At 52.2% G+C, this 19480-nt stretch overlaps 1 protein-coding gene across 9 annotated transcripts in view; it reads left to right on the forward strand.

Moving 5' to 3' along the window:
* BCL6B (BCL6B transcription repressor) overlaps positions 1-19480 on the forward strand; it is a 184184-nt gene that overhangs the window by 78168 nt on the left and 86536 nt on the right. For 2 of the 9 annotated variants that reach the window (XM_069645449.1, XM_069645432.1), the window contains exon 1: positions 15617-15730. The exons of 4 other annotated variants lie outside the window; for them this stretch is intronic. The gene's annotated coding sequence lies outside the window, so the exon portion shown is untranslated. Of the gene's footprint in view, positions 1-15610; positions 15731-19480 lie in introns of those variants that run through there. 3 more of the 9 variants (XM_069645477.1, XM_069645468.1, XM_069645440.1) reach the window with 2 other exon arrangements.

Consider the following 19480-nt stretch of genomic DNA (forward strand, 5'->3'; position numbering starts at 1 on the left):
GACTTTCTAAGTCATAAAAAGCACACTGACAAAGCCAGCCACACACAGCAATTAAAAACCCTCCCAACACACACTAAAACGCACCACTTTACCTCTCCCACCAACGTGTATTGCACAATTCAAACCAATGTGCACTTGCACTGTCGCACACAAGGCGCCCCTTTGGATACAATTACCTCAAGTGCTTTTGAGACAAACCTCCTAAAAACACACCTGCACACAGAAACCAGTTACTACCGACCTGCACGCAGAAACCAGTTACCGACCTGTACGCAGAAACCAGTTACTTCCGACCTGCAGGCAGAGACCAGTTACTTCCGACCTGCACGCAGAAACCAGTTACTTCCGACCTGCAGGCAGAGACCAGTTACTTCCGACCTGCACGCAGAAACCAGCTACTTCAGACCTGTGGGCAGAGACCAGCTACTTCTACTTCCGAGCAGCAGGCAGAGACCAGTTACTTCTACTTCTGAGTTGCAGGCAGAGACCAGTTACTTCTGACCTGCAGGCAGAGACCAGTCACTTCCGACCTGCAAGCAGAGACCACCTACTTCCGACCTGCACACAGAAACCAGTTACTTCCGGCCTGCAGCCAGACACCAGTTACTTCCGACCTGCAGGCAGAGACCAGCTACATCCGAGCTGCGGGCAGAGACCAGCTACTTCCAACCTACAGGCAGAAACCAGTTACTTGCGAGCTGCAGGCAGAGACCAACTACTTCCGAGCTGCACGCAGAGACTAGCTACTTCCGAGCTGCAGGCAGAGACCAGCTACCTCCGAGCTGCAGGCAGAGACCAGCCACTTCTGAGCTGCAGGCAGAGACCAGCTACTTCCGACCAGCACGCAGATACCAGCTACTTCCGAACTGCAGGCAGAGACCGATTACTTTTGACCTGCAGGCAGAGTGCAACTACTTCCGACCTGCAGGCAGAGACCAGCTACTTCCGAGCTGCAGGCAGAGACCAGCTACTTTCGAGCTGCAGGCAGAGACCAGCAACGTCTGACCTGCTTACAGAGACCAGATACTTCTGAGCTGCAGGCAGAGACCCGCTACTTCCGTCCTGCAGGCAGAGACCAGCTACTTACGTCCTGCAGGCAGAGACCAGCTACTTCCGAGCTGCAGGCAGAGACCAGCTACTTCTACTTCCGAGCAGCAGGCAGAGACCAGCTACTTCTGCTTCCGAGCAGCAGTCAGAGACCAGCTACTTCCGACCTGCAGTAAGAGACCAGCTACTTCCGAGTTGCAGGCAGAGACCAGCTACTTCTGACCTGTCGGCAGAGACCAGCTACTTCCGAGCGGCAGGCAGAGACCAGTTACTTCCGACCTGCAGGCAGAGACCAGCTACTTCTACTTCCTAGCAGCTGGCAGAGACCAGCTACTTCTACTTCCGAGCAGCAGGCAGAGACCAGCTATTTCAGACCTGTGGGCAGAGACCAGCTACTTCTACTTCGGAGAAGCAGGCAGAGACCAGCTACTTCTACTTCTGAGTTGCAGGCAGAGACCAGTTACTTCTGACCTGCAGCCAGAGACCAGTTACTTCTGACTTGCAAGCAGAGACCACCTACTTCCGACCTGCACACAGAAACAAGTTACTTTCGACTTGCAGCCAGAGACCAGTTACTTCCGACCTGCAGGCAGAGACCAGCTACTTCCGACCTGCAGGCAGAGACCAGCTACTTCCGAACTGCAGGCAGAGACCAGCTACTTCCGACCTGCAGTCAGAGACCAGCTACTTCCGAGCTGCAGGCAGAGACCAGCTACTTCTTAGCTGCAGGCAGAGACCAGCTACTTCCGATCTGAAGGCAGAGGCCAGCTACTTCTGACCTGCAGACAGAAACCAGTTACTTCTACTTCCTAGCAGCAGGCAGAGACCAGCTAAGTCGGAGCTGCAGGCAGAGACCAGCTACTTCTGGGCTGCAGGCAGAGACCAGCTACTTCTACTTCCGAGCAGCAGGCAGGGACCAGCTACTTCTACTTCCGAGCAGCAAGCAGAGACCAGCTACTTCAGACCTGCGGGCAGAGACCAGCTACTTCTACTTCCGAGCAGCAGGCAGAGACCAGCTACTTCTACTTCTGAGTTGCAGGCAGAGACCAGTTACTTCTGACCTGCAGGCAGACACCAGCTACTTCAGAGCTGCACGCAGAGACCAGCAACTTCTTAGCTGCAGGCAGAGACCAGTTACTTCTGAGCTGCAGGCAGAGACCAGTTACTTCCGAGCTGCAGGCGAGACCAGTTACTTCGGACCTGCAGGCAGAGACCAGTTACTTCTGAGCCGCACGCAGAGACCAGCTACTTCCGAGCTGCATGCAGAGACCAGTTACTTCCGAGCTGCAGGCAGAGACCAGTTACTTCCAATCTGCAGGCAGAGACCAGTTACTTTCGAGCTGCAGGCAAGACCAGTTACTTCGGACCTGCAAGCAGAGACCAGCTACTCCCGACCTGCAGGCAGAGACCAGTTACTTCCGACCTACATGCAGAGACCAGCTACTTCCGACCTGCAGGCACAGACCAGCTACTTCCAAGCTGCAGGCAGAGACCAGCTACTTCCGACCTGCTGGCAGAGGCCAGCTACTCCCGACCTGCAGGCAGAGACTAGCTACTTCCGACCTGCAGGCAGAGACCAGTTACTTCCGAGCTGCAGGCAGAGACCAGCTACTTCCGAGCTGCAGGCAGAGACCAGTTACTTCCGAGCTGCAGGCACAGACCAGCTACTTTCGAGCTGCAGGCACAGACCAGCTACTTCCGAGATGCACACACAGACCAGCTACTTCCGAGCTGCACTCAAAGACCAGCTACTTCTGACCTGCAGGCAGAGACCAGCTTCTCCCGAGCTGCAAGCAGAGATCAGCTACTCCCGACCTGCAGGCAGAGACTAGCTACTTCCGACCTGCAGGCAGAGACCAGCTACTTCCGAGCTGCAGGCAGATACCAGCTACTCCGAGCTGCAGGCAGAGACCAGTTACTTCCGAGCTGCAGGCAGAGACCAGCTACTTCCGACCTGCAGGCAGAGACCAGCTACTTCCGAGCTGCACGCAGAGACCAGCTACTTCCGAGCTGCAGGCAGAGACCAGTTACTTCCGAGCTGCAGGCAGAGACCAGCTACTTCCGAGCTGCAGGCAGAGACCAGCTACTTCTGAGCTGCAGGCAGAGACCAGTTACTTCCGAGCTGCAGGCAGAGACCGGCTACTTCCGACCTGCAGGCAGAGACCAGTTACTTCTGAGCTGCAGGCAGAGACCGGCTACTTCCGAGCTGTAGGCAGAGACCAGCTACTTCCGAGCTGCAGGCAGAGACCAGCTACTTCCGACCTGCAGGCAGAGACCAGCTACTTCCGAGCTGCAGGCAAAGACCAGCTACTTTCGTCCTGCAGGCAGAGACCAGCTACTTCCGAGCTGCAGGCAGAGACCAGCTACTTCCGTCCTGCAGGCAGAGACCAGCTACTTCCGAGCTGAAGGCAGAGACCAGCTACTTCCGACCTGCATGCAGAGACCAGCTACTTCCGAGCTGCAGGCAGAGACCAGTTTCTTCCGAGCTGCACGCAGAGACCAGTTACTTCCGAGTTGCAGGCAGACACCAGCTACTTCCGACCTGCCTGCTACTTCCGACCTGCATACAGAGACCAGCTACTTCTGAGCTGCAGGCAGAGACCATCTACTTCCGACCTGCAGGCAGAGACCAGCTACTTCCGAGCTGCTCGCCGAGACCAGCTACTTCCGACCAGCAGGCAGAGACCAGCTACTTCCGAGCTGCAGGCGAGACCAGTTACTTTGGACCTGCAGGCAGAGACCAGTTACTTCCGAGCCGCACGCAGAGACCAGCTACTTCCGAGCTGCAGCCAGAGACCAGTTACTTCCGAGCTGCAGGGAGAGACCAGTCAGTTACTTCCGATCTGCAGGCAGAGACCAGTTACTTCCGAGCTGCAGGCAAGACCAGTTACTTCGGACCTGCAAGCAGAGACCAGCTACTCCCGAGCTGCGGGCAGACACCAGCTACTCCCGACCTGCAGGCAGAGACCAGTTACTTCCGACCTGCAGGCACAGACCAGCTACTTCCGAGCTGCAGGCAGAGACCAGCTACTTCCGACCTGCTGGCAGAGGCCAGCTACTCCCGACCTGCAGGCAGAGACTAGCTACTTCCGACCTGCAGGCAGAGACCAGTTACTTCCGAGCTGCAGGCAGAGACCAGCTACTTCCGAGCTGCAGGCAGAGACCAGTTACTTCCGAGCTGCAGGCACAGACCAGCTACTTTCGAGCTGCAGGCACAGACCAGCTACTTCCGAGCTGCACGCACAGACCAGCTACTTCCGAGCTGCACTCAAAGACCAGCTACTTCTAACCTGCAGGCAGAGACCAGCTACTCCCGAGCTGCAGGCAGAGACCAGCTACTCCCGACCTGCAGGCAGAGACTACCTACTTCCGACCTGCAGGCAGAGACCAGCTACTTCCGAGCTGCAGGCAGATACCAGCTACTCCAAGCTGCAGGCAGACACCAGTTACTTCCGAGCTGCAGGCAGAGACCAGCTACTTCCGACCTGCAGGCAGAGACCAGCTACTTCCGAGCTGCACGCAGAGACCAGCTACTTCCGAGCTGCAGGCAGAGACCAGTTACTTCCGAGCTGCAGGCAGAGACCAGCTACTTCCGAGCTGCAGGCAGAGGCCAGCTACTCCCGACCTGCAGGCAGAGACTAGCTACTTCCGACCTGCAGGCAGAGACCAGTTACTTCCGAGCTGCAGGCAGAGACCAGCTACTTCCGAGCTGCAGGCAGAGACCAGTTACTTCCGAGCTGCAGGCACAGACCAGCTACTTTCGAGCTGCAGGCACAGACCAGCTACTTCCGAGCTGCACGCACAGACCAGCTACTTCCGAGCTGCACTCAAAGACCAGCTACTTCTAACCTGCAGGCAGAGACCAGCTACTCCCGAGCTGCAGGCAGAGACCAGCTACTCCCGACCTGCAGGCAGAGACTACCTACTTCCGACCTGCAGGCAGAGACCAGCTACTTCCGAGCTGCAGGCAGATACCAGCTACTCCAAGCTGCAGGCAGACACCAGTTACTTCCGAGCTGCAGGCAGAGACCAGCTACTTCCGACCTGCAGGCAGAGACCAGCTACTTACGAGCTGCACGCAGAGACCAGCTACTTCCGAGCTGCAGGCAGAGACCAGTTACTTCCGAGCTGCAGGCAGAGACCAGCTACTTCCGAGCTGCAGGCAGAGACCAGTTACTTCCGAGCTGCAGGCAGAGACCAGTTACTTCTGAGCTGCAGGCAGAGACCAGCTACTTCCGAGCTGCAGGCAGAGACCAGCTACTTCCGAGCTGCAGGCAGAGACCAGCTACTTCCGACCTGCAGGCAGAGACCAGCTACTTCCGAGCTGCAGGCAAAGACCAGCTACTTCCGTCCTGCAGGCAGAGACCAGCTACTTCCGAGCTGCAGGCAGAGACCAGCTACTTCCGAGCTGCAGGCAGAGACCAGCTACTTCCTTTCTGCAAGCAGAGACCAGCTACTTCCGAGCTGCAGGCAGAGACCAGCTACTTCCGACCTGCATGCAGAGACCAGCTACTTCCGAGCTGCAGGCAGAGACCAGTTTCTTCCGAGCTGCACGCAGAGACCAGCTACTTCCGAGTTGCAGGCAGACACCAGCTATTTCCGACCTGCTGCTACTTCCGACCTGCATACAGAGACCAGCTACTTCCAAGCTGCAGGCAGAGACCAGCTACTTCCAACCTGCAGGCAGAGACCAGCTACTTCCGAGCTGCTCGCCGAGACCAGCTACTTCCGACCTGCAGGCAGAGACCAGCTACTTCTGAGCTGCAAGCAGAGACCAGCTACTTCCGACCTGCAGGCAGAGACCAGCTACTTCCGACCTGCAGGCAGAGACCAGCTACTTCCGACCTGCAGGCAGAGACCAGCTACTTCCGAGCTGCTCGCAGAGACCAGCTACTTCCGACCTGCAGGCAGAGACCAGCTATTTCCGAGCTGCAGGGACAGACCAGCTACTTCCGAGCTGCACTCAAAGACCAGCTACTTCTGACCTGCAGGCAGAGACCAGCTACTCCCGAGCTTCAGGCAGAGACCAGCTACTCCCGACCTGCAGGCAGAGACTAGCTACTTCCGACCTGCAGGCCGAGACCAGCTACTTCTGAGCTGCAGGCAGATACCAGCTACTCCGAGCTGCAGGCAGAGACCAGTTACTTCCGAGCTGCAGGCGGAGACCAGCTACTTCCGACCTGCAGGCAGAGACCAGCTACTTCCGAGCTGCACGCAGAGACCAGCTACTTCCGAGCTGCAGGCAGAGACCAGTTACTTCCGAGCTGCAGGCAGAGACCAGCTACTTCCGAGCTGCAGGCAGAGACCAGCTACTTCCGAGCTGCAGGCAGAGACCAGTTACTTCCGAGCTGCAGGCAGAGACCGGCTACTTCCGACCTGCAGGCAGAGACCAGTTACTTCCGAGCTGCAGGCAGAGACCGGCTACTTCCGAGCTGCAGGCAGAGACCAGCTACTTCCGAGCTGCAGGCAGAGACCAGCTACTTCCGACCTGCAGGCAGAGACCAGCTACTTCTGAGCTGCAGGCAAAGACCAGCTACTTCCGTCCTGCAGGCAGAGACCAGCTACTTCCGAGCTGCAGGCAGAGACCAGCTACTTCCGTCCTGCAGGCAGAGACCAGCTACTTCCGAGCTGCAGGCAGAGACCAGTTACTTCCGAGCTGCAGGCAGAGACCAGCTACTTCCGAGCTGCAGGCAGAGACCAGTTACTTCCGAGCTGCAGGCAGAGACCAGCTACTTCCGACCTGCAGGCAGAGACCAGTTACTTCTGAGCTGCAGGCAGAGACCAGCTACTTCCGAGCTGCAGGCAGAGACCAGCTACTTCCGACCTGCAGGCAGAGACCAGCTACTTCCGAGCTGCAGGCAAAGACCAGCTACTTCCGTCCTGCAGGCAGAGACCAGCTACTTCCGACCTGCAGGCAGAGACCAGCTACTTCCGAGCTGCAGGCAGAGACCAGCTACTTCCGAGCTGCATGCACAGACCAGCTACTCCGAGCTGCAGGCAGAGACCAGCTACTTCCGAGCTGCAAGCAGAGACCAGTTACTTCCGAGCTGCAAGCAGAGACCAGTTACTTCCGAGCTGCAGGCAGAGACCAGCTACTTCCGAGCTGCAGGCAGAGACCAGTTACTCCCGACCTGCAGGCAGAGACCAGAGCTGCAGGCAGAGACCAGTTACTCCCGACCTGCAGGCAGAGACCAGCTACTGCCGACCTGCAGGCAGAGACCAGCTACTGCCGACCTGCAGGCAGAGACCAGCTACTTCCGACCTGCAGGCAGAGACCAGCTACTGCCGACCTGCAGGCAGAGACCAGCTACTTCCGACCTGCAGGCAGAGACCAGCTACCTGCAGCCCTCTTCTTTTTCACCTCTCATTCGTGATGGCACCCTGAGCAACGGATAGCATTTCAGCCTAGGGTATGTACTATCATTTAACCTTATTGTATGGAGGCAGACACTGTAGTGTAATAAAGCAAGTATGAGTGAGGTGCATTGCGGAGTGCACACCTAGTAGAACCACTTCCCGGTTATCCCACTTTAAGCAGCCAAAGATAATAAGATCCAGTAGGGTAGAGTGCTTTGCCCAAGATCACACAGGTTGGCCAAGCATGGAGGTTTAGCTGTGAGCTCATGCATTCTAATTACAGAGTGTGAGACTTTGCGGGCTGCAGACTACTCGTTTTTCTATGGCATTTTTATGTTGGTGCCAGCGAGCATTATTGTTTGCATGAGAGGCTGGCACATGTTATACTATTACTCTGTGTATGGGTGCCAATGTGTAGGTTTTCTGTGCTGCCGGCTCAATCATGAAACACCCCTTTTGAGTGAGCTGGAATTGTCATCACAAGAAAGGCGGATCTGTCTGAAAGAGGCAAGGAAAGGTGTACAGCGGGCAGGGGTGGCGAGTGCAAGGGTTCTACGGCTCTCCATCCTGCTGCCTTCCCAAATATTCCAACAATCTGCAGGAAGGGAAACGAAGGACCAGCCTACTCAAAGTGCTGCACAGTGACACTCAGAAACATGGTTCTCGGGTACGGTAAGAGTCGGGGTGGGGGGCCTAAGGGGGTGGTGGTTTGCAAACAGAGAGGCTTGATTAGCTCACATCAGTGTGTATGTGTGTGCAGTATGTGCAGTTTCATGTTCCCACTATAAAGGCAAGAATACCAGAATGCAGTGTGATGGGAGTCTAGAAGACCAGGACTGGCAGAGCATGTCACTGGCATGGCCACGGACCGGGTCATACATCAGCAATAGGATCACCTGCTCTCATTCGATATTTGACGCAGTTGAGCATCTTATGTCGTGAATACAAATTCTATTAAAAAAACACACATGCATTAAACACAGAAAATACAGGGTTGATAAAAAATAAATGCCCTACCGCCCCCCATCCCCCGTCCCCGCGTTCATGGCTGTCGGGCATAACCCTCTGCCCAGGCCAAGCAAGCACACCCTGGCCATGCCTCCTCTAGTGTTGCTCCGAGCTTTATGGGGTCGGGGGGGAGGGGGGCGGTATATATTGAAGCTGGCTTTTTAGTGGGTCATCCACCTCTCTCTCTAAGCCAGGGCGCTGATCGATTTCTTGGCCGACAACGTGAGGTGCCTGGGGAACATGGACAGTGTGAGGTGCCTGGGGAACATGGACAGTGTGAGGTGCCTGGGGAACATGGACAGTGTGAGGTGCATGGGGAACATGGGAAGTGTGAGGTGCATGGGGAACATGGGAAGTGTGAGGTGCCTGGGGAACATGGACAGTGTGAGGTGCATGGGGAACATGGGCAGTGTGAGGTGCATGGGGAACATGGATACTGTGAGGTGCATAGGGCTCGTGGACAGTGTGAGGTGCATGGGGCTCATGGACAGACAGTGTGAGGTGTATGGGCAGTGTGGGGTGCATGGGGCTCATGGACAGACAGCGTGAGGTGCATGGGGCTCGTGGACAGTGTGAGGTGCATGGGGAACATGGGCAGTGTGAGGTGCATGGGGAACATGGACAGAGTGTGAGGTGCATGGGGAACATGGGCAGTGTGAGGTGCATGGGGAACATGGATACTGTGAGGTGCATAGGGCTCGTGGACAGTGTGAGGTGCATGGGGCTCATGGACAGACAGTGTGAGGTGTATGGGCAGTGTGGGGTGCATGGGGCTCGTGGACAGTGTAAGGTGCATGGGGAACATGGGAAGTGTGAGGTGCCTGGGGAACATGGACAGAGTGTGAGGTGCATGAGGAACATGGACAGACATTGTGAGGTGTATGGGCAGTGTGGGGTGCATGGGGCTCATGGACAGACAGCGTGAGGTGCATGGGGCTCGTGGACAGTGTGAGGTGCATAGGGAACATGGGCAGTGTGAGGTGCATGGGGAACATGGGCAGTGCGAGGTGCATGGGGAACATGGGCAGTGCGAGAACATGGACAGTGTGAGGTGCATGGGGGACATGGGCAGTGTGAGGTATATGGGGCTCCTGGACAGTGTGAGGTGCATGAGGCTCATGGACAGATGGTGTTAAGTGGGTGGGTAACATAGGCAGACAGTGTGGGGGTGCACGGGGAACATGAGCCCTGTCAGGTGCATGGGGCTCATGGATAGACAGTGTGAGAAGACAGTCTAGGGTGCATGGGGAAAATGAGCATTCTGAGGTGCATGGGCAGAAGGTCATAACTTGGTGTATACGTGGATTCGTCTCTTTCCATGAAAAATCGCGTAACCTTTGCGTCGCCCTCATCGGCCTATTATTCCAGGTTGCTTAGCCAGGTGCGGCCTTGTATTTCAGAGAGCAATTACGCTGCGCAGGCTCGTGCGATAGTTGGAGCCAGAATAGATTATTGGGGCAGCCTACTTGCGGGTACCTCGCAGAGCAACCTCACTATGCAGGTAGTACAGAGCAACGCGGGTCGTGTAAAGTACCGAGCTCATGTTAATTAATAATTTGGCATTTATATAGCGCTACGAACCCTCAGGACCCTGCTTATTATTACCCACGGTGTGTGGCGCTCATTTATCGACCTTGGAAGGATGAAGGGCTGAGTTTGGCCCAGCCGGGATCTTCGAACCTGCGTTAGCAGACCCTGCACCGATGTCAAAGCGAGCGCTCTACTCACTGTGTCACTTGTTACGGCTGCCAGGGGGGCTTCACACTGGCTACCAGCCAGGGGGCGTCTAAAGTGTAGGCTGCTGACCATTACTCAGAAATGTCTCTTTAGAAAGAACCCAATCCCTCTCAAACAGAGTGAGCCTAAAACGACATCCAGTCAGAGCAACCTGCTTACTGTGCCTCGCTCGGTGCATGCTTGAGAGAGATGGCAAACGAGCTCTTCATTTTCTAGCCCCTGATCTTTGAAATATCTTGCCTCCCCATTTACGAGCCGAGGTATCTCTTGCAATATTTTTAAAACGCGCTTATACCTTTATTTTACTTCAAATGTAGTGTGATTTTTTTTACTGGTCCGATTTTATTCAGCCATTTTGTGCCCGTGTTCTCAATCGTCTGGTTTTATGTTTTTTACCCCTGTCCTATTATTATGTTTAGGCTTGTCTGAGATTTTGCTCTGCTGAAAAATGACTTTGCACTGCTGACACAAACCCTGATGCATGGAAATGTGCAAATGTGCAACATTTATTTTTGCAGTGAATCGGGCTCTTTATGTTCTAACGTTCTGCGTTTGTTTTGTTTACCGCCCGTTTGCCTGGAATAAATAAATAAATAAATAAATAAATAAAGGCCGCCGATAGAGAATCAAGATGAGGATCACGTGCAGACAGTGCTGGGGTGCCTGGGGCTCAACGGCAGACAGTGTGAGGTGCATGAGCCCCAGGGGGGCACCTGGGCAGGTACTGCGATGTGCTCATGCGCAGTCAGTGCGAGGAGCCCGCGGCGCGTGGGAACACAGTGTGAGGGGCTCGAGGCACCTGGACTGACATAGCTTGTGTGGCCCCCATCGGCAATCCGTTTGTGTTTTTTGTTACACTTTCTAAAGAGGATATTCGGAGCACATTCAATTGTTCTTGAAAGTGAAGTTCTGGGTCAAGGAAACGGCGAAGTCCCAAAAAAGGCTCTTCCCACAGGGAAGGCTGGCCAGGGGCACATTACACTTGGATTCGTGCATGAGTGTTTCTAGAGCACGAAATCAAGTTAATAGTCCAAGCCTGTTGACAGGAAGTGCCCCTCGCCCCCTGCTGCCAGTGGCGTCACTAGAAATCAGTATTGGGGGGGGGGGAGAAACCAGGGGGCAAAAATACAACAAGGGGGTGCAGTGTGGTGGCACATCAAGTAAGGGTCAATACCCCAAACTGTTTTACCAACCTAGTTAAAAAATGTGACATTATGCATGTTCAAAGTAGGTTTAAAACAAAACAATGTTTTGCATCAAGTTAATATGCATCATAAAAATGTTAACTCGCGTTCAGCATTTGCAAAAATGCCCTATGCAGTCAGCAGGAGGCTGCATTCTCTTCACTCAAGCAGACATCACTCCCAGCACCGCTTTGTGTAGTTAGCGGTGGTATTTAGGAGAAGAGACATCACTTCCAGCTCCGTTTTAAATAATATCTTTTTTGTTAAACTGCCTCATTTAGACTGCCTATCACTCGTACATCAGTTTCAAAGGAATAGTCAAGGACAGTCTGTTTAACAGATGAAAGATCACATAAAGGGGGAAAGGAGGCAACTGCTCACTGGGTTCTTTAGCAGTGGTTGCAGGAATCTCGCGTTGGCCCTATAGAATTGGTGACAGTTTTCTGTATCCAGCTGTACATCCCAGTGGTGGCCGGTGAATCTTTTAATTGGAGGGGCGTACATATTTCCCTTAAATAGGCCAGAGCAACCAAGCATAGCGAGGGATTCTAAACCAATCAGGAGGGGTTGGGGGGATTCCCACCATGATTTTTTTTTTAATAATGGCTTAAAGTAGTGCATTTTACAACACACTTTCTTTGATAAATTGAGTACAAAGCCAAGCAGTTTGCAATTGGTTTTGTAGGGTAACTCATGAAAACATACAATAGATGCTAGTCACCAACAGTGCGCCGGAGCAATTCAACACATTTTCATGATCTTTCCGACAATATATGCCAGTATAAAAACATGTTCATGCTGGCTGTGTTCATACATTTCCATACTGGCTGTACCAAGATATGACAGTATTCCCATATAAGAACATACTCATGTTAGCTTTGAACATGAAGCCAGTAATGATACTATAAGAACACATGTCCATGCTTGCTCTGCCAATATATGGCAGTACCCCACGTAAGAACATACTCCGGTTGGCTTTATCATGAAAATGCCATGCCACAGTAGGAAAACATGTTCAATCTGGCTACATCGACATATCAGTCTAGCCACATAATTACGCTCGGGCCTTAACGAAGGCCCCGGGGTATTACCTGAGTCGGTAATGCCCCCACTGCGAGGGTCATATTGCTATTAGTACCCCGGCCTGCATTATATGCGTGACCGGAGCACTAAAAGCATTTTTTTCTGTCCCGAAAAGCTGCAGCGTTTCAGGACAGAAAAAAAAAAAAAAAAAAAGACCAAGAAAATGGCCGCCGGGAAAGGAAAAACGGGAGTCCGTTTTCTCTTTCCATGGCGGCCTTCGGGAGCGGACGCGCTGGAAACACAAGTGTTCCCAGCGCGTCCGCTCCTGAAAAAAAAAAGAAGCAGAAGGTAAGTGGGGTTGAGAGAGCGGGAGGGAGGGGAAGGGCGAAAAAAAAATAAAAATTATAAAACGTACCTTCGTCCCTACCAGAGGACGATGGAATCCTCCAGCTGTGTGGAGGCGCAGAGTCTCCACACTGCTGGAGGCTGCCATCGTCCCCCACCAGGGACGCAGGAGCAAGAAGGTAAGTGGTGTGGGGAAGGGAGGAGGGATGGAAGGGAAAAAAAAAAGAAGCTTACCCGAGTCCCCAGCGGGGGTGGGGGAGGCTCGGAGCGGGGATGGCCCCGCTTCGAGCCTCCTCATTGGCTGAGGGGCTGACCACGCCCCCCCGCCGTGGACAAGGCAGCTGGCGTCCCGGCCGAGAATCGAAGGATTCTCGGCCGGTTAAGGACCCGGTGAGAGCCAATCAAAATGCGTGTTGCATTCTGCTTGACTCTCGCCGGGTACTAATAACACTTATCATGCTTCCTTTATCAAAGATGCCCATACAAAACATCATGCCACAGTAAGAAGTGGCCAGACTAGCTGCACCAAAATACCAGTCTACTTACATAATAACACTAATCATGCTTTCTTTAACTAAGATACCCAATATAAAATGTCATGCCACAGTGAGGACTGGCTGCATTAAAATGCCAGTCTAGGCATGGTACCGAACTTCGCCTGCTTCATTAAGATGCCCAATACAAAATGTCATGCCACAGTAAGAAATATCTATACCGACTGCACCAAGGTGCCTGTCTAGCCATGCAATAGCACTTCTCATGCTTCCTTTATCAAAGATGCCCAATACAAAATGTCATGCTTGCTTTCTTATAGATGCCCAGTAAAAAATACCATGCCTGCCCTCTAGCCCCTTCCCCCCAGCATCTTAAATGCACATAATCACTGTGAGTCATGGCTCTTTTTACTCAGCATCTATCATAGATGCCCAGTAGAAAAATGTTTTTTTTCTTCATGTAGCTGGAGATGAAATACTGTTGACTTTGAAGTCATGTACATTAACTGCACTGTTGGTAATGAAGTGATTTTGAGCACATTAAGGGATGGATAGACATGTCCTACAGTAGGAGGCTACCAGGGTAGCTCAGCAGGGTGAGTGACTGTTGCTGAGATGTTATATATTTAAAACAGTCTGTTAATCTTATGACGTTTTGCAATTCCTTATTAAAAAAAACAAGTGCTTTAACACGTGTTCAGCCAGAGGATGGGTTGGACCGGTTGCTTGCTTATTTATATTAGGGGTGAGGGAATTCTGCCCTTGCAGTAAAAATCCAAAGTTGGCACACATGAGCCTACAGTTTAGTTTACTAATAACTGCTGTCAGCACAACAGAAGCTTTTAATTGTGATTGAACAGTTTGATAAGTATACAATATCTTTAGCAATACATCCTGTGATAAAACACAAAGGATGGGGGGCACAAACATCACTGGGGATGCTTGCGATAGTCAAACTAAAAAAGTAAACAGTTTTAAGAAAACTAGTGGGTGTGTCGTTTAAGAAGCATGTTTCATTTTGCAAATGTCTTTTTTTGTGGTTTTCTATGAAAGTGTAAGCTGCACATTTGGAAAACAACAGTGTGCCCAGTGTGTAGGAAGCCTGCTTTTAACAGTGATGCCCCGCCCCCCCACCCTCAGTGATAGTCATGGCCCATGTATTCCCATGGCGCCCCTTTCAGGGTAGAAGAAAGAACACAGGCTGAGGAAACAAAGTGCGGGCAAACGCACGAATGGCGCCTGGGCGGAGGAGCATCAGTAGGACCCCTGCATAGAGTTCTTTGCTAGAGGGGGGCAATTGCCCCTGTTTCCCCCCTCAAGGGACACCTATGGGCTACAGCACGGTGGGTCCTATTCACCAATGCACAGCACTCGTGGGCTTGCTCCCAACCTACAGTAACACGATTATAAACGGGCTACTCTACCTTGTCCTCAAAGTTATAAACGGATTCCGAGCGCATTGAAGCTGGCGTGGACCGGCATAAGCGCTACATAAATAACCCACAATTCCTCACCCATGACAGTGGACCTTGGGCACGGTGGTCCGCCCGAGCCATCTAAGGGACCCTTGGCTGCAAGTTTGGAGGCTTTGGGAGCAAAAGAGAATGTTGTCAGAGTAAAATCGACATTTTTAGTGTTTGTGATGTCATTAATCTCACTTCGCTTTCCGTGGTAAGGTTAGTTTGTGTGGAAGGCCCCAGAAACAGGTGACATGTTGTATGCATGTGTGATCCGTCTGGGGCCTTGCGTCAGGCCTGGGGGAACACGCCATGTTGTATATATATATATATATATATATTTGTACTCTCTGGGGCCTTGTGTCAGGCCTCAGAAGCAGGGGCCATGTTGTACATATATTGTTTACCCCCCCCCCTCAAGCCTTGTGTCAGGCCTGTGGAGCAAGGTGCCATTTGGGCTACAGATCTGTCATCGCCAGGGCGTGTACCTGGCCTCTTCATGTTGTACAGATATGATATTTCGCTGAGGCCTTGTGTCAGGCTGCAGCACGCACAGTGTTGTGTGCATATCTGTTAATCCGCCAGCTCCTTGTGCAGGCCTCAGGAAGGGCAGACATAATGTTGTGTACAGATGTGTTTTCCCACTGGGACTTGTGCCAGGCCTCAGGAGCTGACGCCATCTTGGATATGGGTTTGTTACCCCTCTGGGGCCTGGTTTCCTTATGTAATTCCCGCGCAAGTTCAGCCAGCGCCACCCTCCCACTCTCTTCCTCTTGGGGTCCTGAAAAACACCGCTCCCTTCCACCAGTATTTTCCTGAAAATCCTAAAAATACACCCACGCTCGCCGCTTTCCGGCTCAGTAAGGGATTGGTTCCAAGCCATAGGAAGGATGTGACGGGTGCTGGCCATCCTGCCGCCCATACGATGTGATATATAGTGGCCTGCAAGCCCGGCCTTTCCAGGAGATGGGTCTTTGAGGCTGGTACTCAGGACCGAGGCCGATACCCCGGAACGCTCCCGCAGGCGGGACCGCGTGGCACCAGGGGTGGCGGGCAGAGAGGGTCCCTGCCGGTCAGGGTAAGCCGCCTATAAATATATATATTTAACTATATATACACTATTTATTTAATGCACACACCGCAAAACTGGCCTCTCGGCGCGTAAACAACATTTGAATTTCAGCTTTTGTAGCGGCGGGGACCAGACAAATTCACTAGGTCTGCAGCCTGTGGCTTTCCAGGTGTTTTGGACTAGCACTGTGGGAGTTGCTGTCCGAAACATCTGGCAGACCAACGGTTCCATAGCCCTTGCTTTGTAGCATAACCCATCTCAACAAAATAGCAGATGGTACATCTTTGATATGGCGCTCGTACCCCATGGGCCTAATCAAACACATGGTTAATCGCTTTACCCAATCGACAGCCAGAGATAGCACTGAAACGTGAATGGCCTCTCTACTTGACTTAGTTTAGGGGGTTCGTTTACAGGTGAACAGAAAGAACACCACCCCCTGACGGCCCCTATAGCCATGCCAGTTTCCTAGACTGCCCACTTGGGAACATCTTTCCATCTGGTGAAAAAGGGAACTCCGACACCATGCCCATTAAATCCTCGGCCTCCCAGCTTGGTCAGTCCACCGGGCTGCACGCTGTGACCTAGTGAACGAATTCCTTTGCTTATATAGTGCCCTGTGTAGCCGGGGCGCAGTTGCTAGGCGCTTTGGGCGAAGCTATTGGAACAGCCCGTTTTTAACTGGTGTGTGGACCCTAAATGGCTACAAGATTGGATTGGAGACAGAATCTCCGGTCTTCTCCAAAGCCGCTGGAGACAGAGTCCCCTAAGCTGCCCGGCTCCCCCAAACCTGATTTTATTTACTTTTTGGATAGTTGTAGTTTTGCTTTGGGAATCCAGGAATATATCTTTAATTTTGGTGTTTTACACAGCACTGCACGCAGAGGAAACGGCTTCAATGCACCCACACTGCACAGCGTGGGCATGGAGGGTGATCTGTAGCAGGGTCTTTCTTCTAATTGTAAGGGAAGAGCGAGGGGGCTGCATCGCTCACAGCAAATCACGGGCGGGTGATGCAATACGATGTAAAGTGCTCTCGTATAGCACCGTCATGCTATTTGTGTTGGCCTCACGGCGCTTGGCTGTGTAAGAAAAGAGGGAGGGGTGCTGTTCAGGGGTGGACTGGCCTCCAGGGACTCTGTAGATGTCTCGCAGGCCTCGTAGGCGCCTGCACCCTGGCCCTCTTGTCTAGTGACCTATGTTATTTCCACATTCTCTCATAGGAAAAGGGTTGGGCTTGCTGGAACCGTGCAATATGGGGCCACTTTGGAAAGGATTTCCAGGACCTCTTTTGGATCCCAGTCCACCCCTGGTGTTGTTAGTGGCATAGGTTGGTGCTGAACCCGTGCTCGTGATGGGCTCATGTCTCAAGTACCTGGGTCCTGAGCGCTGCTCTGCTTCTATGCGCTTGGCAGAGACACTGAGACACTGAGGGATATTTTATCCCAAGGGCCTAGTAGGTTGAAGTGCTTTGTCTTTGGTTTCCCACTGATGCCGAAGGAGAGATTGGTCATAACTCAATGAGTGTTGATGTGCTAAAGACTAGCCTGTGGTGTTGGTGGCTATAGGGGTGAATGTGTGTGGTGTAAGGTGGTAGGAGATTTCAAAGGGGAGTCGGTTCGCTAGGGCAAAGGGGTATGTAGGCCTTACATGGCAAAACAAACTGGTGCCCTCCCTATACTCATGCCACAAGCTTCTAGCAGCGAGATTCCATTCTCACGTCGTTGCTCTCCATCCCCTCTCATAGATGATACATTGTCCTGTGTGTGCAACAAGGATCTGGGAATCGATCGATCGATCGGCCAGTCTAGAGACTCCATACATTACCGTCATTCATACATTGTACTATGTGTGCAACAAGGATCTGGGAATCGATCGATCGGCGCAGTCTAGAGACTCCATTCATTACCGTCATTCATACATTGTACTATGCGTGCAACAAGGATCTGGGAATCGATCGATGGGCGCAGACTAGAGACTCCATTCATTACCATCATTCATACATTGTACTATGCGTGTAACAAGGATCTGGAATCGATCGATGGGCGCAGTCTAGAGACTCCATTCATTACCGTCATTCATATATTATACTAAAGGATCTGGGAATCGATTGATGGGCGCAGTCTAGAGACTCCATTCATTACCGTAATTTATACATTGTACTAGGTGTGCAACAAGGATCTGGAATCGATCGATCGGCGCAGTCTAGAGACTCCATTCATTACCGTCATTCATACATTGTACTATGTGTGCAACAAGGATCTGGGAATTGATCGATGGGTGCAGTCTGCAGACTCCATTAATTACCGTCATTCATACATTGTACTATGCGTGCAACAAGAATCTGGGAATCGATCGATGAGCGCAGTCTAGAGACTCCATTCTTTACCATCATTCATACATTGTACGATGTGTGCAACAAGGATCTGGGAATCGATCGATTGATCGTTGGGCGCTTTCTAGAGACTCCATTCATTACCGTCATTCATACATTGTACTATGTGTGCAACAAGGATCTGGAATCGATCGATCGGTGCAGTCTAGAGACTCCATTCATTACCGTCATTCATACATTGTACTATGTGTGCAACAAGGATCTGGGAATCGATCGATGGGCGCAGTCTAGAGACTCCATTCATTACCCTCATTCATACATTGCACTATGCGTGCAACAAGGATCTGGGAATCGATCGGCGCAGTCTAGAGACTCCATCCATTACCGTCATTCATACATTGTACTATGTGTGCAAGAAGGATCTGGGAATCGATCGATGGGGGCAGTCTAGAGACTCCATTCATTACCCTCATTCAGACATTGCACTATGCGTGCAACAAGGATCTTGGAATCAATCGATTGATCGATGGGCGCAGTCTAGAGGTTACACTCATTACCATCATTCACGTGCTAAGGATTTAGTCCAGAGGGGCTGCTTGATATATATACGCACCACAGGTGCCCATTTCAGCGTCCTTAGTAAGTTGGTTGGAAGGCTGAGGGCTGCCTCAGGCCTCATTCTAACTTGAGGCAGCCCTCATTCTAACTTGATCAGAGGGAAACCTCCTCACCCATTAACAGCCATTAGCAGTATAAAAAGGGGCGGTAGGGGGAGGTGCTGCCTTGCTGCAGCAATGTTGGGTTGACTGATTTGTACCCTAATATCTACAATTTTCCGCAATTTGACATGCTTTCTGGGATGAGTGTCAAACAATATATTTGAGTAATTTTGAAGCTGGTTTGAAAAGCTATGAAAGAGATGTTCCGGTTGTGCGACCTCCCTTTGGTAGCCTGCCCATTTTCTGTCTTCTAGTGACACGAAGGCCCTTTATGGTCCCCGTCTTTGCCCTTTCCTGCCTATTGCTGCCTCATCCCCTCTGCATGTTTCCTGCCTTCTCTTGACACTGCCTCGTGTGGTCTCCAGCTCTAGCCTTGCCTCTTCGGTACCGATGCTTCCCTTTGTGTCTGCATGTTCTGCTGGCTTGTGACACACTGGCCCTTCAGGGTTGTGAGAAGGAACAATTTTGGAGGATACCATTGGGTTCTAATTATGGGGATAGCTCTGCTGTCTAAATCCTGTCCCTGTAGGATGCAGTGAGCGCTATTTATGGGGATAGCTCTTCTATCTAAATCCTGTCCCCATAGGATGCAGTGAGCGCTATTTATGGGGATAGCTCTGCTGTCTAAATCCTGCCCCATAGGATGCAGTGAGCGCTATTTATGGGGATGGCTCTGCTGTCTAAATCCTGCCCCGTAGGATG

This window comes from Ambystoma mexicanum, chromosome 1p (assembly GCF_040938575.1).
Source record: "Ambystoma mexicanum isolate Mex_15411 chromosome 1p, UKY_AmexF1_1, whole genome shotgun sequence".
Taxonomy (NCBI): Eukaryota; Metazoa; Chordata; class Amphibia; order Caudata; family Ambystomatidae; genus Ambystoma; species Ambystoma mexicanum.